The 13,928-nt window shown below is 33.7% G+C and overlaps 1 long non-coding RNA gene across 4 annotated transcripts in view; it reads left to right on the forward strand.

Annotated features, from left to right (window-relative positions):
* The window catches only part of LOC123570019 (uncharacterized), a 90,626-nt gene that overhangs the window by 64,331 nt on the left and 12,367 nt on the right, over positions 1 to 13,928 (forward strand). For 2 of the 4 annotated variants that reach the window (XR_012427131.1, XR_012427130.1), the window contains 2 exons: positions 44 to 123; positions 1,739 to 2,599. This is a non-coding gene — a long non-coding RNA (uncharacterized lncRNA). Of the gene's footprint in view, positions 1 to 43; positions 2,600 to 13,928 lie in introns of those variants that run through there. The other 2 variants (XR_012427129.1, XR_012427128.1) reach the window with 2 other exon arrangements.

Here is a 13,928-nt window from a genome sequence, read left to right on the forward strand (position 1 = left end):
AAAAGTAAATTGTATTAAGATGTTACATTTTCTCTATTTATAGGGCACTGTGTACATCACGAGAATGCATATGATACATGCCCATGAGTTTGAAGAACTGGCAATCAAGTTGAAAACAGTGAGGTGACTTTGACTTCTGACTGATAATGAGCTAGAGTGAGTGGGCAGGGGCTGACTTTGCTTACGATAATTCCTGCTAAAGAGGCTAGGCAAATGGGGATCAAACCTGGTGTCTGCCCACTGGTGACTGCATTCTTTCTTAGATGGCTTCCTGTAGATGCTCCTAGGGTATACTTCTAGGTAAACATATTTACAGCTTTTTGACTCCTGTAAAGCCTGTTGAGGAGTAGACTGTCAATACGTCATTTCTCACTGGTTGCTTTTAAGATCTTCTCTGCATTTTTTCTGTTCTACAGTTTCATTATGATAGATTTAAATATGCCACATTTGTCAACTCTGTGTATACGGATTCCAGAATATTTATTCTAATATGTCTTACAATCCCTAATTGTTTATTTAGCTATGTCTGATTTACTGATTAGGCCACCAAGTTTCTAATTTTAGAAACTACATCAATCACCTCTAGAAATTCTATTTGATGCTTGCTCAAATTCATCTTCTTTTTGTTAATTGTAGTTGTTAGTAGTTTGGGTTTTTAAGCCTTCCGTTTCTTCTTCAATAATTTTAAACATACTTAAGTTATTGTCAATATCTGATAATTATACTATGTAAAATGATCAGGAACCCGATATTCCTATTTAGTCTATAGACCGTCAAACACAGTAGATTCTTTCCTATTACGTTTTTGTAATTTAGGATTTTAGGTTTAGAATTTCTGGTGATACAACCATCGCAGTAGCACTTTTTACATATGTTTACCAGTTCATAAGGAGGCAGGTAAGTAGTGTGAATTTTGCCTCAAACCTATGGAACAAGAAGACTGTAATTATGATTGGCTATGCAACGGTCTTTTGTTGTTATTTTCTTATCTAGATCCTAAATTTAAATATGGAATTTTTCTTGTCATCTCTTTCTGCATGAGTTTTCCATATTTATCCATTCTCTTTGTGTTTACATTTTTAGTGTTCTTGATCATTTTCATGGGCCAATAAATTCTATCCTGCTCGGTTGAATATAAATGCTTTTAAGTGCAAGCCTCTTGGTTATTAAATCCTACAACCTCACCTCTCTTGTTCCCTTCTCCCCAGCTCTACCAGGTGAATAAAAGCATCAGTACCACATAACATCTCTGATATTGTATTTCGCCTCCATTTGTTTTAACTAAGAAAACTGGCATTTATTTAATGGCCCTAACATAGTTTGGAACTGTCTTTCCTATCTATGTTTTTTAAAATTTAATTTAAGTTCTGGGATACATGTGCAGGACGTGCAGGTTTGTTACATAGGTAAACACATGCCATGGTGGTTTGAATCTCTCACTTTTCTTTGAAGTTGGTATGAATTTAAAATTTTTTGTATGTATTCGTTATACTGGGATGTATTCAGGCAGCATATTTTCGTGTTACCTGCCTTTCAATGTGGCTACATCATAATGTATATTTTACTTAAAAGCATACCTAATCTTACATATCTATAAAGCAAAATTGTTGAAATTATTTTCTTCTCAATAATTATCCCAGTCATGGTGTATAATAGAGGCTCAATATATAAACACAGATTGAATGAATATGTGAGGGGTGCACTTCTTCCCAGCTGTTGACATAGTCCTCTTTTTCAGTGATACTATAAAACTATAATACTGACTCCTACGACAAAGAAGATAACCTCGGAAAGGGAGGTGAACTGGATTCAGGGAGCCTCATGGAATACAGCGAAGGTCAATGAACATCAGCAACTTTATCAGCTGAGCATCAGTCAGTCAGCAAAAGTGACCAATAAAGCAAACTTTGAAACATAACCAAGCCCCACCCCAGATAAAAAGCCCGTGGCATATCCCTATTGACTGTCAGACAGAATACATTCTTTCTGGAAAGATACATATTTCCTGCCACATTTCCTGCCAATGTTTTGCTTCATGCCCAAGGTAGCCTAGTCATCCTTGTTTTTGATTATGCAGTTCACACATAGGTAATAACTTATTTTTCCTTGTGCCTTTATATTCATAGATTTGCAAATGTTACTCAACCGTTTCCTTTACTCTTTTAGCTAGAAGAACAAACTTTTTTAATTATTGAAAGTATTTAAAGTATTTCTGTTGACTGTTTTCATTTACTCTCCATGTTTCTCAATAAATACTATTGGGACTTGTAGATTCTTCTACAACTAAAGTCTTAACCATGACTAAATATGTTTGGGATAGAAATTGTAAAAATTACTTTCATAGGATATGATAGCTTCTAATTGCTCTAATATGTTCTATATTATTGCATGAATATATTTGGGAATCAATTAAGTTTAGACATAAAAATAGTTTTAAAATGTATTTACTATTTAGAAGCCTGAAAACATAGTACACAGAAACATAATATCAAATGATTCTTTATTTTATGAAAAACTACTCAATCTGGCTCAAAATAACATAAATGCTGACTAAACTACACTGTAATACTATTTCTCATATATTGAATAAAAAGTTAAAAATCATTCTCTGTTGGTAAATCTATAAAATAAATAGGCTTTCGGACATCATAGCTAGTGGAAATACAAAATGATACAACTTCTGTGAAAGGGAATTTGGAAAATTCTCTATTCTAAGTATATGATGAGAATTTACTCTTAGTTTCAGAAATATAAATTCTAGGGTTCTATTCCTAAGATTCTGTGGCAAAACCACAAAATACTAAAATGACATATACACAAGATTATTTTTACTGTGGCATGTTAGTAATAATAAGAAACTAGAAATAGGCCTTTTGTCAACTGTAGGACACTAGTTGAATAAAGTATGGTAGGCACACCTGATAAATTAACAAAAAATAAGGAAGATTAACTATCTCTAGGATACACTGTAAGATTTTTAAAAAACCAAGCCAAAGGAAAGTATTGTCAAGCTAAAAAAAAAAAAAAAAAAAAAAAAAAGGATATCTAGAAACATCTTTATAATAAATTACCTTTTCTATGAAAAAGGGGTGTTGGCAATATAAACATTATATACACTCATGCTTATATTTTCAAGATGAAACTATTAAAGAATAAAGCCAGACTGAACCAAATACAATTACATGAGGAAAGAGGGAACTGGGGGAGAATATAGAAACAGAGATGAGACTTCTAACAATACATTTACTTGTATAGTTTTGATTCTGAAACCAAGAATATTCAATCAAAAAGACACAAGCAGTATAAATAGAAAGCGAACTAAAATTGATACACTAAACCCTATATCAAGGAAGTACTATAACCTCCAAGAGAAGCTAACTGGGTCCTGTGACTTTAAACATTATATTTTGACTGAGTACCCTTAACAGAAATGATTTTAATGATAGAAAAAAAAAATCTTAAACTTTGAACAATGTAGCAGAATTGTATAGGAACTAAAGGGGGTAGAGGAACAAGATAACCAACATCAGGAGGTAACAGTCAGAAAAGTTTAGGTAAAATCAAATCTGTGTTCCATCATCTACAGGATAAATGATGTGGCTTTTCGGACACATCAAATGATATCAGGGCAAAAAAGAACTCAGGAAGGGGAACATCACACACTGGGGCCTATCATGGGGAGGGGGGAGGGGGGAAGGGATTGCATTGGGAGTTATACCTGATGTAAATGACGAGTTGATGGGTGCAGCACAGCAACATGGCACAAGTATACATATGTAACAAACCTGCACGTTATGCACATGTACCCTACAACTTAAAGTATAATAAAAATAAATAAATTAAAAAAAATAATAATAAGACCTAAAAAAAAAAAAGAATTGTTATTAAATAAAAGACACAAGAGATGTTCAAATCCTGATCTGAATCAAACCAATTTTAAAAACGTATATTATTAAGGGCTGTTGAGAAAACTTCAGTCTAGACAGGCTATTCTATGCAGTTAAAAAATTTCTGTTTGACAGTGATATTAACTTGGTGGTTATTTTAAAAAATACTCTTATAGAATATGCTTAGTAATAAAGATACATAAACTATCTACAGAAAAATGAGATGATGATGTCTACGGTTAGCTTTAATATGCTCCTGAATTATTTGAATTATTTTAAAAGAAACATTTAGGGCAGATATAATAAGATTAGCAAAATGTTATTCATTGTTGAAGGTGGGTAATAGATACATAGGGGTCCATTATATTAGGTTGGTGCAAAACATTTAAGTAATAGCAAAAACTGTAATTGTTTTTGCACCAATCTTATAATATCCCCTATAAATTAGAATCTCCAAATATAATAACAAATAAACTGCATTTTAAATCTCTCCTTGAGTGTTTCTGATATCCATCCAGGATTAGAAAATGTTGTTACCTAGCAACAAAAAATATGTTTATGGATTCTTTATGTATCTAAGTCAAGTGCCGAAAATTCAATTGTTTGGCTAATAGATTCTACTATTCTTTATTCTTGTCCTTTAGTTTGGTTCTAGGTGAACCATATCTTTATTCTTCTCCTCCTTTGGTTCTTACTCCTACTCTTCTTTTAATTTCAATAATGCAGGATAACTTAAAGAAATTTAAAGTTGTTATTGAGCAAAAAGTGCTAGCTGCCCGATGCGCTAGAATTCAATACTATGGCACTGGAGTTTTTAAGGAAAGCTTTATATTTAAATTTTACTTTCAAGGAGAGAGAAACCAAACTCAAATCTGTGTCCCTGTGCTGCCTTCAACCCTTAGAAAAGGTTTAGGGGCTGGATACTGGGATTAGCAGGTGATTGGTCAATAAATGTGACTATTTAGATAAAATAGAATCCATGAAAGATGCAAACTATGAAAGCTTATTAAAACAAACAAACAAAAAAACCCTAATAACCTGAATAGTCCTAAAATCTACTTCTGAAATTGAATTCATAATTTTTAAAACCTTCCCACAAAGAAACTTCAGGCTGGGATGAATCATATGAAACATTAAAAAAGAAAAACATTTTCAAACATACATTTGAAGGGGTGAAAATATATTCTGATATATTCTGATTCACCTGGAGGCCAACATTAACCTGACACCAAAACTGCACAAAGATATTACAATTTAAAAAACAACAATAGAACAATATTCCTTATCAACTCCAATGTAAAATTGTTAAACACAAGTGTCTGAAAAGGCCAATACATCATAAATAAGTGGGATATATGTTAGAAGTGCAAGGTTATTGTTTAACATTTGAAAATCAATAAATGTTATTCTTCATTAAAAATAAAACTTTTAAAAAGGTAATTTCTCATTAGATGCAGAAAAGGCACTTTATAAAATTTAATACTTATTTCCAATAAAAAACTCTAGCACACTAGGAATAAAAACAAACTCTCTCAATCTGATAAAGAGCATCTTTCAAAAATTAAAGCTAACATTGCAGCTAATGATAAAGGACTAAATGCTTTTTGTCTGAGATCAGGACAAAGTCCAGGATGCCTGACCCCTCCTTTTTTTACTCAGCATTTCACTGGAGGTTCTAGCCAAGGCAATAAGGCAAGCAATGGATATAGCAGTCATCTAAATTGAAAAAGAAGTAGTAAAATGTACTTATAGCCATTTAGTTTCTTAATTATATGTGCTTTTCTCTTTCTCTCTGTTCACTCTACCATATGGTTTTATTCTAAGTTATGTATACATATACCTTTACTATATATTTGTATATATTGCTCATTGCAAAATAATGAAAATTAAACCATGGAATTGTCTAGAAATACACTAATATAGTAGGTTAGTTAAACTGTGCAATTAACTCAATTATCCTATGCTGTAATTTGAATATGATTTACTGCATAATTTAAGAAAAAAATTTATAGTGAAGAAAATATTAATCAAACATAAAACAGGTTTAAATTTGATTTTGAAGTAAAAGCATTGACTAAAGAATTTAATCAGCAAAATTCATGAAGGTTAATCCAAAAATTCATTGGAATCTATTTAGGAATAAATTAATTCACTTGAAATGTATCACTAAAATTATTTCTTGATCTAATGGAGTGATAATCGAATACTTTTCTAATCTGAGGCAGCGGGGATAGTAGCACCACAATGTAATTACTTGTCTAGTTAAATACATAGTCCTTTTTTGTGGAAATTATTTGCTTTCAGATTCATGCTGAGAAGTGACCAGCTTCTCTTTATCATAATACAATTTAACAAAATGTAGCATTCCTTCTCCATCAAAGAAAGGCAATTTGGGAAATTAAAGAGTCTTTGGGTCTTAGCTCTTCAATCATCCTCCGTTGTTCTCATCAACTGAGAAAAAATAACTGTGAAAAAAATCTTGAAGGATTTAATTTCCTTCCATATTACTAAGCTGAGAGAAGTGATGCCCCTAAAAATGGTAATGACTCAGAGGGTAACACTAGCAGTGTCCTTCTTTACATACCTTTTCTGGGCCGAGTCAACTTCTTCCAGGCTCTCACAGGATAATTTACAGGTATATTTGCATGATCACAAGAATAACAAGTTTAGGCTGAATAGCACTAAAATGTCTAAGATATATTGACCAAGATTTCTGTCTTTTTTTCCTCCCTCTCTCACCTCTCGTGTCTTTCTCCTCTCACCACCACATATTCATCAGCACAACCATCAATCAATGACACCAACAGAATCACTTCTTTATCAGAACTTAAACCACAAAAGAGGTATCCCGTAATTCCATAATCTGTTCTGCTCATTAAATCCTGGGTTTTAAGTGAGTAAATAAATTACTTGATGAGAATAATTTCAACCTGAAGTAATACTATTTAAGCGGTATTTTAAAAAAAGATTTGCATGCTCTGAAATGGCAGTTATAAAGGCATTTGGAAAGGCAGCTATAAAGATATTAAAGGAAGGATATTGATTGTAAAACTAATTCAAAAATATTCTTCCTAATGTATTTTTGGGACTATCATCTTTGAATGATTATGGAAGGATGCAATAACATGTTATTTATATTAACTTAAAAATGAAAAAAAACACAAAAAAATCTGGAAGCATGAAAAAAAATTGCCCCTTTTCTTACTTGAGTGGCACCATCAATGTGAGAAGTCTGATCGGTCTCTGTTTTGGGTGTACACATGCATGTGTGTTTCATAGCTGTAGAAAATTTTGTACAATATGTCATATAAAATTTTCACTTATAGTTCGGAAAATTCGTTTTAGAAATCTGTAAGTACTTGATTAAGTATGAATTAACTTGTCCAGATGTGGTGGCTCATGCCTGTAATCACAGCACTTTGGGAGGCCAAGGCAGGCAGATCACTTGAGGTCAAGTTTGAGACCAGCCTGGCCAACATGGTAAAACCTCGTCTCTACTAAAAATACAAAAATTAGCCAAGGGTGGTGGCCCATGCCTGTAATCCCAGCTACTCGGAGGCTGAGACATGAGAATTGCTTGAACTTGGGAGGCGGAGGTTACAGTGAGCGGAGATCCACCACTGCACTCTAGCCTGGGCAACAGAGCGAGATTCCATCTTAAACAAACAAACAAACAAACAAACAAACAAACAAACAAAAAAGACAGTGAATTAACTCATAATTCCAGTGCTCTGATGAATCTTTGCAGAATAAAAATATTTTTATTTAAAATTGTATGTACATTTAATATGTTCTGTGCAAATCATTGTTTACTTTTCTAGGGTTTTATTATGGAAAATTTCAAACATATATAAAGGTTAAGAAAATAGACCCCCAGGTAGCTAAATCCAGATGTAGAACTCATCCCTTTCTTTCATCTGACTCCTATTCACCTCCCATCTCCAAATGGATTATCTTGAAGCAAATTTCCAACATCATATAATCTCTAAATATTTTAGTATGATTTCTAAAGGATAACTTTTAAACATAACCACAGTACCTGAAATGTTACTCAGCTTTTAAATGTATATTTATATTACTACATAAAGATACATGATTTATTTTAACCGTTTTAAAGCACTCCAAGAAATCAGCACACAATAACCTATTTACTAAATCTCCTAATAATATTTTTTTCTCAATCCTTATACAGTAGAGACAAGGCTGCAGTGAAGGACTTCTCATGTTACTAAATGTTGCCAAATTCTTCTCCAGACACCTTCCCAACCTGTATTCCTACACATAGTAAAAGAAAGCATTTATCCCTGTGTTTTCTAACACTGATAGTGACAGATATTTTCATTCTTGCCAATAGAAGGGGTCTGAAATGGAACAGCATTATATCTGTTATTTGCATTTCTACTCTTGAGGCTGAAGTAAGTCACATTTCCCAATGATAAAGGATCATTTGGTTTTTTAATCATTAAATTGCCTATTCCTCTATCTGATTTATTTTCTCTATTGTGACATTTTAAAAATGTATAGCCTAGTTCAAAATGCCACAATAATTCTCCCAGTTTGTGGCTGGCCTCTTCACTATGTTTATTGTTATTTCCTGAACAATAATAATAGCAACAACAACAAAATTAACTTCAAATCTTTCAAACATGTCCCTCTTTTACTTCAAGGTTGGATTTCTCCAACCTTTTTTGTCTTTCATGTATAAATATTATTTTATCACAATTACATAATTATATTATTTAAATATTTTAGTTTAAATATTCTTGTTTTTAAACTTGTCAACTATTATGTCCTAAAATTTTGGGGGTTTTCTTTGCATATTTTGAAGGCTCCAATATTTTTCATACATATGACCAAAAGTCCCAGCACCATTTTTTGTTTAATTCTTTCTTACCTCATGATTAATAATGCCATGTGTCATTTAACATTCTCCTGTATGTATAGGACTTCTCTGAGTTTCTATTCTGACCCATTGGTTTATGCAATGTGTCCCTATTTAAGTAGCACAACAGTTCGTTGCTGAATTTTGTAAAATTTTGAATATTTTAAAGCAAATATTTCTATAACTCACTTATTTTTTGTTTTCAAACTGGTTTTGCTGCTTGGTACCCATCAAATTTTCATAATAATTTTAGTATTGCTTTTTCAAGTTGTAAAGAAATTATTATGTATAAGTATTTACTTTTAAAACACTTTTTTTTTTTTTTTTTTTTTTTTGAGACGGAATTTCACTCTGTCGCTCAGGCTGGAGTGCAATGGTACAATCTCAACTCACTGCAACCTCAGCCTCCCAGGTTCAAGCAATTCTCCTGCCTCAGCCTCCTGAGCAGCTGGAATTACAGGTGTGTACCACCACGCATGGCTAATTTTTGTAGTTTTACTAGAGACAGGGTTTCGTCATGTTGGTCAGGCTGGTCTTGAACTCCTGACCTCAGGTGATCCACCCACCTCAGCTTCCCAAAGTGCTGGGATTACAGGTGTGAGCCACCGTGCCTGACTAAAACACTATATTGTCACTACTGTATTTCAAGTATTGTTCTAGGTCCTAAATATTTCCCAGTATTAACTTACAAAATTTTTATAACAATAATAGTAATATCTCATATCCCTAGGGCCACAGAGGTTGTAAATCTGTTACTAGGGAAGCTGCACTATAAATTCAGGCAATACAGATTCATATCATATTTACAAATTTATTTGAACAGCACTGCCTGCCATCTTTATGATATGGAGAGACATCTGTCCAACAGAAGGCCATTAGGCACATGTGGCTATTGAGAACATTAAGCCACTAGAAATGTGGCTTAATGTAAAATAAAAATGATTTGGATTTCAATGGCATTGATAACTTTTTTGAGACGGAGTCTCACTCTTGTCGCCCAGGCTGGAGTGCGGTGGCGTGATTTTGGCTCACTGCAACCACCACCCCCGGGGTTCAAGCGATTCTCTTGCCTCAGTCTCCTGGGTAGTTGGGATTACTGGTGCCTGCCACCATGCCCGGTTAATTTTTGTATTTTTAGTAGAGATAGGGTTTCATCATCTTGGCCAGACTGTATTGAACTCCTGACATCGTGATCCACCTGCCTTAGCCTCCCAAAGTGCTGGGATTACAGGCGTGAGCCATCGCGCCCGACCTAAAAATTTATTTCTAAAATACATCACTGCTATATTTCATTAACTGACTATATATTGCAATCATAATATTGTGAACATAATTTTAATAAAATATTAAAATTATCTTCACCTATTATTTTTGGTCTTTAAAAATGGCCATTGAAAATTCAAAATTATACATGAATCTCTCCTTACATTTTTAAGAACAATACTGATATAGAGTATTCCATCCATGGACATACTATATATCTACATTTATTTAAAGATTCCATTACATCCTTTAGTACTGCTTATAATTTCCGTATAAAATTCCTAATTATTATAAATTGTAGGTATCATAGTTTTTATTATTGTAATAACAATTACCTTAAAATTAAACTTCTGAATTCATATACTGCTTATAATTTCTCTATAAAATTATTATTTATGTATTTATGCATAAATAATGTATAAATAAATTATTATTTATGCAGCATTATTATAAATGTATTTATAGGACTCATAGGTGGCTTCTGTTATTGTAATAGCATATTATTTTGTTTTTGTTTTTTAATTTCTGGGATACATGTGCAGGTAAACGTGTGTCATGGTGGTTTGCTGCACCTGTCAACCCAGCACCTAGGTATTAAGTTCAGTATGCATTACCTATTTTTCCTGATGCTCTTCATCACCCTGCACCAGCTTCCAACAGGCTCCAGTGTCAGTTGTTCCCCTCCTTGTGTCTGTGTATTCTCATCATTCAACTCCCACTTATAAGGAAGAACATGTGGTGTTTGGTTTTCTGTTCCTGCATTAGTTTGCTGAGAATAATGACTTCCAGCTCCATCCAGGACCCTGCAAAGGACATGATCTTATTCCTTTTTATGGCTGCATAGTATTCCATGGTGGATATGTACCACACTTTCTTTATCCAGTCTATCATTGATGGGCATGTGGGTTGACTCCATGTCTTCACTATTGTGAATAGTGCTGCAGTAAATATATGACTGCATATATCTTTATAGTAGAATAATTTATAATCCTTTGGGTATATACCTAGTAATGGGATTGCTAGGTCAAATGATATTTCTGGTTCTAGATTCTTGAGGAATCACCACACTGTCTTCACAATGGTTGAACTAATATACATTCACACCAACAGTGTAAAATCATTCTTATTTCTCCATAGCCTTACCAGCATCTGTTGTTTTATAGCTTTTTAAAAATCACCATTCTGACAGGTGTGGTTTTAATTTGTGTTTCTTTTAAGATCAATGATGTTGAACTTTTTTTGTATGTTTGCTGGCTGCATAAATTGCTTCTTTTGAAAAGCGTCTGTTCATGTTTTTTGCCCACTTTTTGTTTGTTTTTTTCTTGTAAATTTAAGTACCTTGTAGATTCTGGATATTAGACCTTTGTTAGATGGATAGATTGCAAAAATTTCCTCCCATTCTGTAGGTTGCCTGTTCACTCTGATGACAGTTTCTTGTGCTGTGTAGAAACTCCTTAGTTTAATTAGGTCTCATTTGTCAATTTTTGCTTTTGTTACCATTCCTTTTGATGTTTTTCTTATAACATCTTTTCCCATGCCTATGTCCTGAATAGTGTTGCCTAAATTTTCTTTCAGGGTTTTTATGGTTTTGGGTTTTACATTTAAGACTTTAATCCATCTTAATTTTTGTAAAAGGTATAAGGAATGGGTCCAGTTTCAATTTTCTGCATATGACTAGCCAGTTTTCCCAGCACCATTTATTAAATAGGGAATCCTTTCCCCATTGCTTGTTTTTGTCAGGTTTGTCAAAGATCAGACGGTTGTAGATCTGTGGTCCTACTTCTGAGATCTCTATGCTGTTCCATTGGTCTATGTGTCTGTTTTGGTACCAGTACCATGCTGTTTTGGTTACTGTAGCCTGGTAGTGTAGTTTGAAGTCGAGTTGTGCAATGCTGCCAGCTTTGTTCTTTTTGCTTAGGATTATCTTGGCTATGTGAACTCTTTTTTCATTCCACATGAATTTTAAATTACTTTTTTTAGTTCTGTGAAGAATGTCAATGGTAATTTAATTGGAATAGCATCTAATCTATAAATTACTTTGGGCAGTATGGCAATTTTCATGATATTGCTTCTTCCTATTCATTGGCATGAAATGCTTTTCCATTTGTTTGTGTCATCTCTGATTTTCTTGAGCATTGGCTTGTAATTCTAATTGAAGAGGTCCTTCACATTCCTTTTTAGCTGTATTTCTAGGTATTTAGCTTTCTTTGCAGCAATTGTGAATGGAAGTTCATTGATGGTTTGGCTCTCCGATTGTCTATTTTGGTGTATAGAAATGCTTGTGATTTTTGCACATAGATTTTGTATCCTGAAACTTTGCTGAAGTTGCTTATCAGCTTAAGAAGTTTTTGGGCTGAGGCAATGGGGTTTTCTGGATATAGGATCATGTCATCTGCAAACAGAGACAACTTGACTTCCTCTCTTCCTATTTAAATATCCTTTATTTCCTTCTTTTGACTGATTGCCCTGGCCATAAATTCCAATACTATGTTCAGTAGGAGTGGTGAGAGAGCACATCCTTGTCTTGTTCTGGTTTTCAGAGGGAATGCTTCTAGCTTTTGCCCATTCAGTATGATAATGGTTGTGAGTTTGTCATATATGATTCTTATTATTTTGAGATATGTTCCATCAATACCTAGTAGTTTATCGAGAGTTTTTAACATGAAGGGATGTTGAATTTTATTGAAGGCCTTTTTCTGCATCTATTGAAATAATCATGATTTTTGTCATTAGTTCTGTTTATGTGATGAATTACATTTATTGATTTGTGTATGTTGAACCAGTCTTGCATTCCAGGGATGAAGCTGACTTGATTGTGCTGCTTTTAATGTGCTACTGGATTATGTTTGCCAATATTTTATTGAGGATTTTCACATAGATGTTCATCAGGGATACTTGGCCTGAAATTTTATTTTTTTGTTGTAACTCTGCCAGGTTTTGGTATCAGGTTGATGCTGGCCTCATAATATGAATTAGGGAGAAGTCCCTCCTTTTCAATTATTTGGAATAGTTTCAGAAGGAACAGTACCAACTCCTCTTTGTACTTCTGGTAGAATTTGGCTTTTTTTGATTGGTGTGCTATTTATTACTGCCTCAATTTCAGAACTTGTTGATCTATTCATGGATTTGACTTCCTCCTGTTTCAGTGTTGGGAGTGTGTATGTGTCCAGGAATTTATCCATCTCTTCTAGATTTTCTCGTTTATTTGCATAGAGGTGTTTATAGTATTCTGTCATGGTTGTTTGTGTTTCTATGAGGTCAGTTGTGATATTGCCTTTATTTTTTTAATTGTAACAATTTGATTCTTCTCTCTTTTCTTCTTTATTGGTCTAGCTACCAGTCCATCCAGTTTATTATTTTTTTCAAAAAACAAGTTTCCGGTTTCATTGATTTTTTGAAGGGTTTTTCATGTCTCTATCTCCTTCAGTTCCTATCTGATCTTGGTTATTTCTTTTCTTCTGCTAGCTTTGGGGCTTGGTTAGAATCACAATTCAATTCATTTAAAGTACATGGTCTTTTTCATCTTTTTTTTTTTTTTTTTTCCCCTGAGACGGAGTGTCACTCTGTAGCCCAGGCTGGAGTTCAGTGGTGTGATCTTGGCTCACTGGAACCTCTGCTTCCTGGGTCTCAGTTCAAGCAATTCTCCTGCCTCAGCCTCCCGAGTAGCTGTGATTACAGGCACATGCCACCATGCTCAGCTAATATTTTCATATTTTTAGTAGAGATGGGGTTTCATCATGTTGGCCAGGCTGTCTTGAACTCCTGACCTCGTGATCTGCCCACCACAGCCTCCCAAAGTGCTGGGATTACAGGTGTGAGCCACCGTGCCTGGCCCTTTTTCATCTTTTTAGTAAATTTAGCTAGTTTATAATTTTTCAAAAAAAGTTGTTCAATAT

The sequence above is a fragment of the Macaca fascicularis genome, chromosome 18 (genome assembly GCF_037993035.2).
Source record: "Macaca fascicularis isolate 582-1 chromosome 18, T2T-MFA8v1.1".
Lineage (NCBI taxonomy): Eukaryota > Metazoa > Chordata > Mammalia > Primates > Cercopithecidae > Macaca > Macaca fascicularis.